The sequence below is a fragment of the Nerophis lumbriciformis genome, linkage group LG11, assembly GCF_033978685.3.
Source record: "Nerophis lumbriciformis linkage group LG11, RoL_Nlum_v2.1, whole genome shotgun sequence".
Lineage (NCBI taxonomy): Eukaryota > Metazoa > Chordata > Actinopteri > Syngnathiformes > Syngnathidae > Nerophis > Nerophis lumbriciformis.
The window spans coordinates 53,275,828-53,288,327 of NC_084558.2; the positions used below are offsets into that span (position 1 = coordinate 53,275,828).

The following is a 12,500-nucleotide window of genomic DNA, read 5'->3' on the forward strand; positions in this document are numbered from 1 at the left end:
GTGTGCTTTTACTGCCATTTACTTTGAGGTCTGTGCGCTATAAAACAAGTAAAACATCAACACAGTTAGTTTTTTCCCCATTTTTTGAAATACTGGTTTTTTTTAGGTAAGAAACACTTTAAGACTACATTTACACTGGGTTAGGGTTAGAGTTATGGTTTGGGTTAGGTTAGGGTGCGCATTTCGAGAATGTGTAAATAAAGAAAGTTAACCGGGAAAAAGTCGCTACTACTACAAAATAAAATAAAAGTCGGACACCTTACAACTGTCTTCTTTTTTCCTTTTTGTACCCCCAATTTTGGAAATCCAGGGTCTTTTTTTATTTATTTTATTTTATTTAATTTATTTTTTTAGGTAAGAAACACTTTAAGACTACATTTACACTGGGTTAGGGTTAGGTTTGGTTTAAGGTTAGAGTTATGGTTTGGGTTAGGTTAGGGTGCGCATTTCGAGAATGTGAAAATAAAGAAAGTTGACCGGGAGGAAGTCGCTACTACTACAAAATAAAATAAAAGTCGGACACCTTACAACTGTCTTCTTTTTTCCTTTTTTCCCCCCCAATTTTTTGAAATCCAGTGTCTTTTTTTATTTATTTATTTATTTTTTTTTTTTAGGTAAGCAACACTTTAAGACTACGTTTACACTGGGTTAGGGTTAGGTTTGGTTTAGGGTTAGACTTTTGTTAAGGTTAGGGTTAGGGTTAGGGTGCGCATTTCGAGAATGTGAAAATAAAGTTAACCGGGAAGAAGTCGCTATTACTACAAAATAAAATAAAAGTCGGACACCTTACAACTGTCTTCATTTTTCCTTTTTTCCCCCCCAATTTTTTGAAATCCAGTGTCTTTTTTTATTTATTTTTTTAAAATTTTTTTTTAGGTAAGCAACACTTTAAGACTACATTTACACTGGGTTAGGGTTAGGTTTGGTTTAAGGTTAGAGTTATGGTTTGGGTTAGGTTAGGGTGCGCATTTCGAGAATGTGAAAATAAAGAAAGTTGACCGGGAGGAAGTCGCTACTACTACAAAATAAAATAAAAGTCGGACACCTTACAACTGTCTTCTTTTTTCCTTTATTTCCCCCCCAATTTTTTGAAATCCAGTGTCTTTTTTTATTTATTTATTTATTTATTTATTTTTTTTAGGTAAGCAACACTTTAAGACTACGTTTACACTGGGTTAAGGTTAGGTTTGGTTTAGGGTTAGACTTTTGTTAAGGTTAGGGTTTGGGTTAGGTTAGGGTGCGCATTTCGAGAATGTGAAAATAAAGAAAAGTTGACCGGGAGGAAGTCGCTACTACTACAAAATAAAATAAAAGTCGGACACCTTACAACTGTCTTCTTTTTTCCTTTTTTTCCCCCCAATTTTTTGAAATCCAGGATCTTTTTGTTTTGTTTTGTTTTTTAGGTAAGAAACACTTTAAGACTACGTTTACACTGGGTTAGGTTTAGGGTTAAATTTTTGTTAAGGTTAGGGTTTGGGTTAGGTTAGGGTGCGCATTTCGAGAATGTGAAAATAAAGAAAGTTGACCGGGAGGAAGTCGCTACTACTACAAAATAAAATAAAAGTCGGACACCTTACAACTGTCTTCTTTTTTCCTTTTTTTCCCCCCAATTTTTTGAAATCCAGTGTCTTTTTTTATTTATTTTTTAAAATTTTTTAGGTAAGAAACACTTTAAGACTACGTTTATACTGGGTTAGGGTTAGGTTTAGGGTTAGATTTTTGTTAGCGTTAGGGTTTGAGTTTGGTTAGGGTGCGCATTTCGAGAATGTGAAAATAAAGAAAGTTGACCGGGAGGAAGTCGCTGCTACTACTACAAAATAAAATAAAAGTCGAACACCTTAAAAATTTCCCAATTTTTTTTTTTTTTATAGGTAAAAAACACTTCATGACTACATTTACACTGGGTTAGGGTTAGGTTTGGTTTAAGGTTAGATTTGGGTTAAGGTTAGAGTTATGGTTTGGGTTAGGTTAGGGTGCGCATTTCGAGAATGTGAAAATAAAGAAAGTTGACCGGGAGGAAGTCGCTACTACTACAAAATAAAATAAGTCGTACACCTTACAACTGTCTTCTTTTTTCCTTTTTTTCCCCCCAATTTTTTGAAATCCAGGGTCTTTTTTTATTTATTTATTTATTTTTATTTTTTAGGTAAGCAACACTTTAAGACTACATTTACACTGGGTTAGGGTTAGGTTTGGTTTAAGGTTAGAGTTATGGTTTGGGTTAGGTTAGGGTGCGCATTTCGAGAATGTGAAAATAAAGAAAGTTGACCGGGAGGAAGTCGCTACTACTACAAAATAAAATAAAAGTCGGACACCTTACAACTGTCTTCTTTTTTCCTTTTTTTCCCCCCAATTTTTTGAAATCCAGTGTCTTTTTTTATTTATTTATTTTTTTTTTTTTTTTAGGTAAGCAACACTTTAAGACTACATTTACACTGGGTTAGGGTTAGGTTTGGTTTAGGGTTAGAGTTATGGTTTGGGTTAGGTTAGGGTGCGCATTTCGAGAATGTGAAAATAAAGTTAACCGGGAAGAAGTCGCTACTACTACAAAATAAAATAAAAGTCGGACACCTTACAACTGTCTTCTTTTTTCCTTTTTTTTTTCCCCCCCAATTTTTTTGAAATCCAGGATCTTTTTTTTTGTTTTTTAGGTAAGAAACACTTTAAGACTACGTTTACACTGGGTTAGGGTTAGGGTTAGGTTTAGTGTTGAATTTTTGTTAAGGTTAGGGTTAGGTTAGGGTGCGCATTTCGAGAATATGAAAATAAAGAAAGTTGACCGGGAGGAAGTCGCTACTACTACAAAATAAAATAAAAGTCGGACACCTTACAACTGTCTTCTTTTTTCCTTTTTTTCCCCCCAATTTTTTCAAATCCAGTGTCTTTTTTTATTTATTTATTTATTTATTTATTTTTTTTTTAGGTAAGCAACACTTTAAGACTACGTTTACACTGGGTTAGTGTTAGGTTTGGTTTAGGGTTAGACTTTTGTTAAGGTTAGGGTTAGGTTAGGGTGCGCATTTCGAGAATGTGAAAATAAAGAAAGTTGACCGGGAGGAAGTCGCTACTACTACAAAATAAAATAAAAGTCGGACACCTTACAACTGTCTTCTTTTTTCCTTTTTCCCCCCAATTTTTTGAAATCCAGTGTCTTTTTTTATTTAAAAAATTTTTTTTTTTAGGTAAGAAACACTTTAAGACTACGTTTATACTGGGTTAGGGTTAGGGTTAGGTTTAGGGTTAGACTTTTGTTAAGGTTTGGGTTTGGTTAGGGTGCGCATTTCGAGAATGTGAAAATAAAGAAAGTTGACCGGGAGGAAGTCGCTACTACTACAAAATAAAATAAAAGTCGCACACCTTAAAAATGTTCCAATTTTTTTTTTTTTATAGGTAAGAAACACTTCATGACTACATTTACACTGGGTTAGGGTTAGGTTTGGTTTAAGGTTAGATTTGGGTTAGGGTTAGAGTTATGGTTTGGGTTAGGTTAGGGTGCGCATTTCGAGAATGTGAAAATAAAGAAAGTTAACCGGGAAAAAGTCGCTACTACTACAAAATAAAATAAAAGTCGGACACCTTAAAACTGTCTTCTTTTTTCCTTTTTCCCCCCCAATTTTTGAAATCCAGGGTCTTTTTTTATTTATTTTATTTTATTTTATTTATTTTTTTAGGTAAGAAACACTTTAAGACTACGTTTACACTGGGTTAGGGTTAGGTTTGGTTTAGGGTTAGAGTTATGGTTTGGGTTAGGTTAGGGTGCGCATTTCGAGAATGTGAAAATAAAGAAAGTTGACCGGGAGGAAGTCGCTACTACTACAAAATAAAATAAAAGTCGGACACCTTACAACTGTCTTCTTTTTTCCTTTTTTTTCCCCCCAATTTTTTGAAATCCAGGATCTTTTTGTTTTGTTTTGTTTTTTAGGTAAGAAACACTTTAAGACTACGTTTACACTGGGTTAGGGTTAGGGTTAGGTTTAGGGTTAGATTTTTGTTAAGGTTAGGGTTTGGGTTAGGTTAGGGTGCGCATTTCGAGAATGTGAAAATAAAGAAAGTTGACCGGGAGGAAGTCGCTACTACTACAAAATAAAATAAAAATCGCACACCTTAAAAATGTCCCTTTTTTTTTTATTTTTTTTTTTATAGGTAAAAAACACTTCATGACTACATTTACACTGGGTTAGGGTTAGGTTTGGTTTAAGGTTAGATTTGGGTTAAGGTTAGAGTTATGGTTTGGGTTAGGTTAGGGTGCGCGTTTCGAGAATGTGAAAATAAAGAAAGTTGACTGGGAGGAAGTCGCTACTACTACAAAATAAAATAAAAGTCGTACACCTTACAACTGTCTTCTTTTTTCCTTTTTTTTCCCCCAATTTTTTGAAATCCAGTGTCTTTTTTTATTTTTTTTATTTTTTTATTTTTTTTAGGTAAGCAACACTTTAAGACTACGTTTACACTGGGTTAGGGTTAGGTTTGGTTTAGGGTTAGACTTTTGTTAAGGTTAGGGTTAGGGTTAGGGTGCGCATTTCGAGAATGTGAAAATAAAGAAAGTTGACCGGGAGGAAGTCGCTGCTACTACTACAAAATAAAATAAAAGTTGGACACCTTACAACTGTCTTCTTTTTTCCTTTTTTTTCCCCCAATTTTTTGAAATCCAGGATCTTTTTTTTTTTTTTTTTTTAGGTAAGAAACACTTTAAGACTACGTTTACACTGGGTTAGGGTTAGGTTTGGTTTAGGGTTAGATTTTTGTTAAGGTTAGCATTTGGGTTAGGTTAGGGTGCGCATTTCGAGAATGTGAAAATAAAGAAAGTTGACCGGGAGGAAGTCGCTGCTACTACTACAAAATAAAATAAAAGTCGCACACCTTAAAAATTTCCCAATTTTTTTTTTTTTTTTTTAGGTAAGAAACACTTTAAGACTACATTTACACTGGGTTAGGGTTAGGTTTGGTTTAAGGTTAGATTTGGGTTAAGGTTAGAGTTATGGTTTGGGTTAGGTTAGGGTGTGCATTTCGAGAATGTGAAAATAAAGTTAACCGGGAAGAAGTTGCTACTACTACAAAATAAAATAAAAGTCGGACACCTTACAACTGTCTTCTTTTTTCCTATTTCCCCCCTCCCCAATTTTTTGAAATCCAGTGTCTTTTTTTATTTATTTATTATTATTTTTTTTTTAGGTAAGCAACACTTTAAGACTACATTTACACTGGGTTAGGGTTAGGTTTGGTTTAAGGTTAGAGTTATGGTTTGGGTTAGGTTAGGGTGCGCATTTCGAGAATGTGAAAATAAATAAAGTTGACCGGGAGGAAGTCGCTACTACTACAAAATAAAATAAAAGTCGTACACCTTACAACTGTCTTCTTTTTTCCTATTTCCCCCCTCCCCAATTTTTTGAAATCCAGTGTCTTTTTTAATTTTTTAAATTTTTTTTTTAGGTAAGAAACACTTTAAGACTACGTTTATACTGGGTTAGGGTTAGGTTTAGGGTTAGATTTTTGTTAAGGTTAGGGTTTGGGTTAGGTTAGGGTGCGCATTTCGAGAATGTGAAAATAAAGAAACTTGACCGGGAGGAAGTCGCTACTACTACAAAATAAAATAAAAGTCGCACACCTTTAAAAATTTCCCAATTTTTTTTTATAGGTAAGAAACACTTCATGACTACATTTACACTGGGTTAGGGTTAGGTTTGGTTTAAGGTTAGATTTGGGTTAAGGTTAGAGTTATGGTTTGGGTTAGGTTAGGGTGCGCATTTCGAGAATGTGAAAATAAAGTTAACCGGGAAGAAGTCTCTACTACTACAAAATAAAATAAAAGTCGGACACCTTACAACTGTCTTCTTTTTTCCTTTTTTTCCCCCCAATTTTTTGAAATCCAGTGTCTTTTTTTATTTATTTATTTATTTTTTTTTTTTAGGTAAGCAACACTTTAAGACTACATTTACACTGGGTTAGGGTTAGGTTTGGTTTAAGGTTAGAGTTATGGTTTGGGTTAGGTTAGGGTGCGCATTTCGAGAATGTGAAAATAAATAAAGTTGACCGGGAGGAAGTCGCTACTACTACAAAATAAAATAAAAGTCGGACACCTTACAACTGTCTTCTTTTTTCCTTTTTTTCCCCCCAATTTTTTGAAATCCAGGATCTTTTTTTTTGTTTTGTTTTTTATGTAAGCAACACTTTAAGACTACGTTTACACTGGGTTAGGGTTAGGTTTGGTTTAAGGTTAGAGTTATGGTTTGGGTTAGGTTAGGGTGCGCATTTCGAGAATGTGAAAATAAAGAAAAGTTGACCGGGAGGAAGTCGCTACTACTACAAAATAAAATAAAAGTCGGACACCTTACAACTGTCTTCTTTTTTCCTTTTTTTCCCCCCAATTTTTTGAAATCCAGTGTCTTTTTTTATTTATTTTATTTTATTTTATTTTTAGGTAAGCAACACTTTAAGACTACATTTACACTGGGTTAGGGTTAGGTTTGGTTTAAGGTTAGAGTTATGGTTTGGGTTAGGTTAGGGTGCGCATTTCGAGAATGTGAAAATAAAGAAAGTTGACCGGGAGGAAGTCGCTACTACTACAAAATAAAATAAAAGTCGGACACCTTACAACTGTCTTCTTTTTTCCTTTTTTTCCCCCCAATTTTTTGAAATCCAGTGTCTTTTTTTATTTATTTATTTATTTTATTTTATTTTATTTTTAGGTAAGCAACACTTTAAGACTACGTTTACACTGGGTTAGTGTTAGGTTTGGTTTAGGGTTAGACTTTTGTTAAGGTTAGGGTTAGGGTTAGGGTTAGGGTGCGCATTTCGAGAATGTGAAAATAAAGTTAACCGGGAAGAAGTCGCTATTACTACAAAATAAAATAAAAGTCGGACACCTTACAACTGTCTTCTTTTTTCCTTTTTTTCCCCCCCAATTTTTTTGAAATCCAGGATCTTTTTTTTTTTTTTTTTAGGTAAGAAACACTTTAAGACTACGTTTATACTGGGTTAGGGTTAGGTTTGGTTTAGGATTAGATTTTTGTTAAGGTTAGGGTTTGGGTTAGGTTAGGGTGCGCATTTCGAGAATGTGAAAATAAAGAAAGTTGACCGGGAGGAAGTCGCTACTACTACAAAATAAAATAAAAGTCGGACACCTTACAACTGTCTTCTTTTTTCCTTTTTTCCCCCCCAATTTTTGAAATCCAGGGTCTTTTTTTATTTATTTTATTTTATTTTATTTATTTTTTTAGGTAAGAAACACTTTAAGACTACGTTTACACTGGGTTAGGGTTAGGGTTAGGTTTAGGGTTTGATTTTTGTTAAGGTTAGGGTTTGGGTTTGGTTAGGGTGCGCATTTCGAGAATGTGAAAATAAATAAAGTTGACCGGGAGGAAGTCGCTACTACTACAAAATAAAATAAAAGTCGCACACCTTAAAAATTTCCCAATTTTTTTTTTTTTTTATAGGTAAGAAACACTTCATGACTACATTTACACTGGGTTAGGGTTAGGTTTGGTTTAAGGTTAGATTTGGGTTAAGGTTAGAGTTATGGTTTGGGTTAGGTTAGGGTGCGCATTTCGAGAATGTGAAAATAAAGTTAACCGGGAAGAAGTCGCTACTACTACAAAATAAAATAAAAGTCGGACACCTTACAACTGTCTTCTTTTTTCCTTTTTTTCCCCCCAATTTTTTGAAATCCAGTGTCTTTTTTTATTTATTTTTTTTATTTTTTTTTTTAGGTAAGCAACACTTTAAGACTACATTTACACTGGGTTAGGGTTAGGTTTGGTTTAAGGTTAGAATTATGATTTGGGTTAGGTTAGGGTGCGCACTTTGAGAATGTGAAAATAAATAAAGTTGACCGGGAGGAAGTCGCTACTACTACAAAATAAAATAAGTCGGACACCTTACAACTGTCTTCTTTTTTCCTTTTTTTCCCCCCAATTTTTTCAAATCCAGTGTCTTTTTTTATTTATTTATTTATTTATTTTTTTTAGGTAAGCAACACTTTAAGACTACGTTTACACTGGGTTAGGGTTAGGTTTGGTTTAGGGTTAGACTTTTGTTAAGGTTAGGGTTAGGGTGCGCATTTCGAGAATATGAAAATAAAGAAAGTTGACCGGGAGGAAGTCGCTACTACTACAAAATAAAATAAAAGTCGGACACCTTACAACTGTCTTCTTTTTTCCTTTTTTTCCCCCCAATTTTTTGAAATCCAGTGTCTTTTTTTATTTATTTTTTTTTTTTTTTTTTTTAGGTAAGCAACACTTTAAGACTACGTTTACACTGGGTTAGGGTTAGGTTTGGTTTAGGGTTAGACTTTTGTTAAGGTTAGGGTTAGGGTTAGGGTGCGCATTTCGAGAATGTGAAAATAAAGTTAACCGGGAAGAAGTCGCTATTACTACAAAATAAAATAAAAGTCGGACACCTTACAACTGTCTTCTTTTTTCCTTTTTTTCCTCCCCAATTTTTTTGAAATCCAGGATCTTTTTTTTTGTTTTGTTTTTTAGGTAAGAAACACTTTAAGACTACGTTTACACTGGGTTAGGGTAAGAGTTAGGTTTAGGGTTAGATTTTTGTTAAGGTTAGGGTTTGGGTTAGGTTAGGGTGCGCATTTCGAGAATGTGAAAATAAATAAAGTTGACCGGGAGGAAGTCGCTACTACTACAAAATAAAATAAAAGTCGCACACCTTACAACTGTCTTCTTTTTTCCTTTTTTTCCCCCCAATTTTTTGAAATCCAGTGTCTTTTTTTATTTATTTATTTATTTATTTATTTTTTTTAGGTAAGCAACACTTTAAGACTACGTTTACACTGGGTTAGGGTTAGGTTTGGTTTAGGGTTAGACTTTTGTTAAGGTTAGGGTTAGGGTGCGCATTTCGAGAATGTGAAAATAAAGTTAACCGGGAAGAAGTCGCTACTACTACAAAATAAAATAAAAGTCGGACACCTTACAACTGTCTTCTTTTTTCCTTTTTTTCCCCCCAATTTTTTGAAATCCAGTGTCTTTTTTTATTTATTTATTTATTTTATTTTATTTTCTTTTTAGGTAAGCAACACTTTTAAGACTACGTTTACACTGGGTTAGGGTTAGGTTTGGTTTAGGGTTAGATTTTTGTTAAGGTTAGGGTTAGGTTAGGGTGCGCATTTCGAGAATGTGAAAATAAATAAAGTTGAACGGGAGGAAGTCGCTACTACTACAAAATAAAATAAAAGTCGGACACCTTAAAAATTTCCCAATTTTTTTTTTTTTTATAGGTAAGAAACACTTCATGACTACATTTACACTGGGTTAGGGTTAGGTTTGGTTTAAGGTTAGATTTGGGTTAAAGTTAGAGTTATGGTTTGGGTTAGGTTAGGGTGCGCATTTCGAGAATGTGAAAATAAAAAAAAGTTGACCGGGAGGAAGTCGTTACTACTACAAAATAAAATAAAAGTCGGACACCTTACAACTGTCTTCTTTTTTTCCTTTTTCCCCCCCAATTTTTTTGAAATCCAGGATCTTTTTTTTTTTTTTTTTAGGTAAGAAACACTTTTAAGACTACGTTTATACTGGGTTAGGGTTAGGTTTGGTTTAGGGTTAGATTTTTGTTAAGGTTAGGGTTTGGGTTAGGTTAGGGTGCGCATTTCGAGAATGTGAAAATAAATAAAGTTGACCGGGAGGAAGTCGCTACTACTACAAAATAAAATAAAAGTCGGACACCTTAAAAATTTCCCAATTTTTTTTTTTTTTTATAGGTAAGAAACACTTCATGACTACATTTACACTGGGTTAGGGTTAGGTTTGGTTTAAGGTTAGATTTGGGTTAAGGTTAGAGTTATGGTTTGGGTTAGGTTAGGGTGCGCACTTCGAGAATGTGAAAATAAAGAAAGTTGACCGGGAGGAAGTCGCTACTACTACAAAATAAAATAAAAGTCGGACACCTTACAACTGTCTTCTTTTTTCCTTTTTCCCCCCCAATTTTTTTGAAATCCAGGATCTTTTTTTTTTTTTTTTTAGGTAAGCAACACTTTAGGACTACATTTACACTGGGTTAGGGTTAGGTTTGGTTTAAGGTTAGAGTTATGGTTTGGGTTAGGTTAGGGTGCGCATTTCGAGAATGTGAAAATAAAGAAAGTTGACTGGGAGGAAGTCGCTACTACTACAAAATAAAATAAAAGTCGCACACCTTACAACTGTCTTCTTTTTTCCTTTTTGTACCCCCAATTTTGGAAATCCAGGGTCTTTTTTTATTTATTTTATTTTATTTTATTTATTTTTTTAGGTAAGAAACACTTTAAGACTACGTTTACACTGGGTTAGGGTTAGGTTTGGTTTAGGGTTAGATTTTTGTTAAGGTTTGGGTTAGGTTAGGGTGCGCATTTCGAGAATGTGAAAATAAAGAAAGTTGACTGGGAGGAAGTCGCTACTACTACAAAATAAAATAAAAGTCGCACACCTTAAAAATTTCCCTTTTTTTTTTTTTTTTTTTTTATAGGTAAAAAACACTTCATGACTACGTTTACACTGGGTTAGGGTTAGGTTTGGTTTAGGGTTAGATTTTTGTTAAGGTTATGTTTTGGGTTTGGTTAGGGTGCGCACTTTGAGAATGTGAAAATAAAGAAAGTTGACCGGGAGGAAGTCGCTACTACTACAAAATAAAATAAAAGTCGCACACCTTAAAAATTTCCCTTTTTATTTTTTATTTTTATTTATTTATTTTTTTTATAGGTAAGAAACACTTCATGACTACATTTACACTGGGTTAGGGTTAGGTTTGGTTTAAGGTTAGATTTGGGTTAAGGTTAGAGTTATGGTTTGGGTTAGGTTAGGGTGCGCATTTCGAGAATGTGAAAATAAAGTTAACCGAGAAGAAGTCGCTACTACTACAAAATAAAATAAAAGTCGGACACCTTACAACTGTCTTCTTTTTTCCTTTTTTTCCCCCCAATTTTTTGAAATCCAGGATCTTTTTTTTTGTTTTGTTTTTTAGGTAAGAAACACTTTAAGACTACGTTTGTACTGGGTTAGGGTTAGAGTTAGGTTTAGGGTTAGATTTTTGTTAAGGTTAGGGTTAGGGTGCGCATTTCGAGAATGTGAAAATAAATAAAGTTGACCGGGAGGAAGTCGCTACTACTACAAAATAAAATAAAAGTCGGACACCTTACAACTGTCTTCTTTTTTCCTTTTTCCCCCCCCAATTTTTTGAAATCCAGTGTCTTTTTTTATTTTTTATTTTTTTTTAGGTAAGCAACACTTTAAGACTACATTTACACTGGGTTAGGGTTAGGTTTGGTTTAAGGTTAGAGTTATGGTTTGGGTTAGGTTAGGGTGCGCATTTCGAGAATGTGAAAATAAATAAAGTTGACCGGGAGGAAGTCGCTACTACTACAAAATAAAATAAAAGTCGGACACCTTACAACTGTCTTCTTTTTTCCTTTTTTTCCCCCCAATTTTTTGAAATCCAGTGTCTTTTTTTATTTATTTATTTATTTATTTTTTTATTTTTTTATTTTTTTTTTTTTTTTAGGTAAGCAACACTTTAAGACTACGTTTACACTGGGTTAGTGTTAGGTTTGGTTTAGGGTTAGATTTTTGTTAAGGTTAGGGTTAGGTTAGGGTGCGCATTTCGAGAATGTGAAAATAAATAAAGTTGAACGGGAGGAAGTCGCTACTACTACAAAATAAAATAAAAGTCGGACACCTTAAAAATTTCCAAAATTTTTGGAAATCTTGGGTCTTTTTTTTTTATTTTTATTTTTTTTTTAGTTAGGGTTCTCGCGATGTATTACCGTATTTTTCCGGACTACGAGGCGCACTTAAAATCCTTTCATTTTCTCAAAAACGGACAGTGAGCCTTATAACCCGGTGGGCCTAATGTACGGAATAATTCTGGTCGTGCTTACCGACCTCGAAGCAATTTTATTTGGTACATGGTGTAATGATAAGTGTGACCAGTAGATGGCAGTCACACATAAGAGATATGTGTAGACTGTAATATGACTCAAGTAAACAACAGCATTTTAAGTGTTCCATTGAGAATATAGAACATTAGGCGCTCAAAAATCTGTCAATGTTTTTAGTACGACTTCGGTAAGCTATGAAGCCACACCACTTGATGGATTGTTGGCGCATTAAACATTAGAGTATTATTATGGTGTGTGTGCATAAGGTAAGACATATTATCTGGCGTTTTGTTTCGCAATATTATGCAAAACCACATTTTCTTACCTTCTGGTACCTGCTGATCTGTATTTGGGATCTGCATAAGTCCTGAAAATGCGCGCGCGGCCGACACCGTAGTCGATAATCTTCTTCTTCTTCTCTATCTTCTTGTTATGTGACATTCATCCTCCACTGTTGCCTTTTCTAACATAAAGTAGTGTAAAGTTCTTACTTATATCTGTCAGTGAACTCGCCATGAAAGCACTAAAACATACCGGTGTAGTGAGTTGACATTATTCACCCAAGGAACTTGGACACATTTCGGGTGTTGTTGTTGCACTAGTGAGCCACGGATGAGGAGATGCTGCTATGTTATTGATTGAAGTA

The 12,500-nt window shown here is 34.1% G+C and overlaps 1 protein-coding gene across 4 annotated transcripts in view; it reads left to right on the top strand.

The window, feature by feature from the left end:
- The window catches only part of dab2 (DAB adaptor protein 2), a 113,587-nt gene that overhangs the window by 55,414 nt on the left and 45,673 nt on the right, over positions 1-12,500 (top strand). The gene's annotated exons all lie outside the window — the stretch shown is intronic.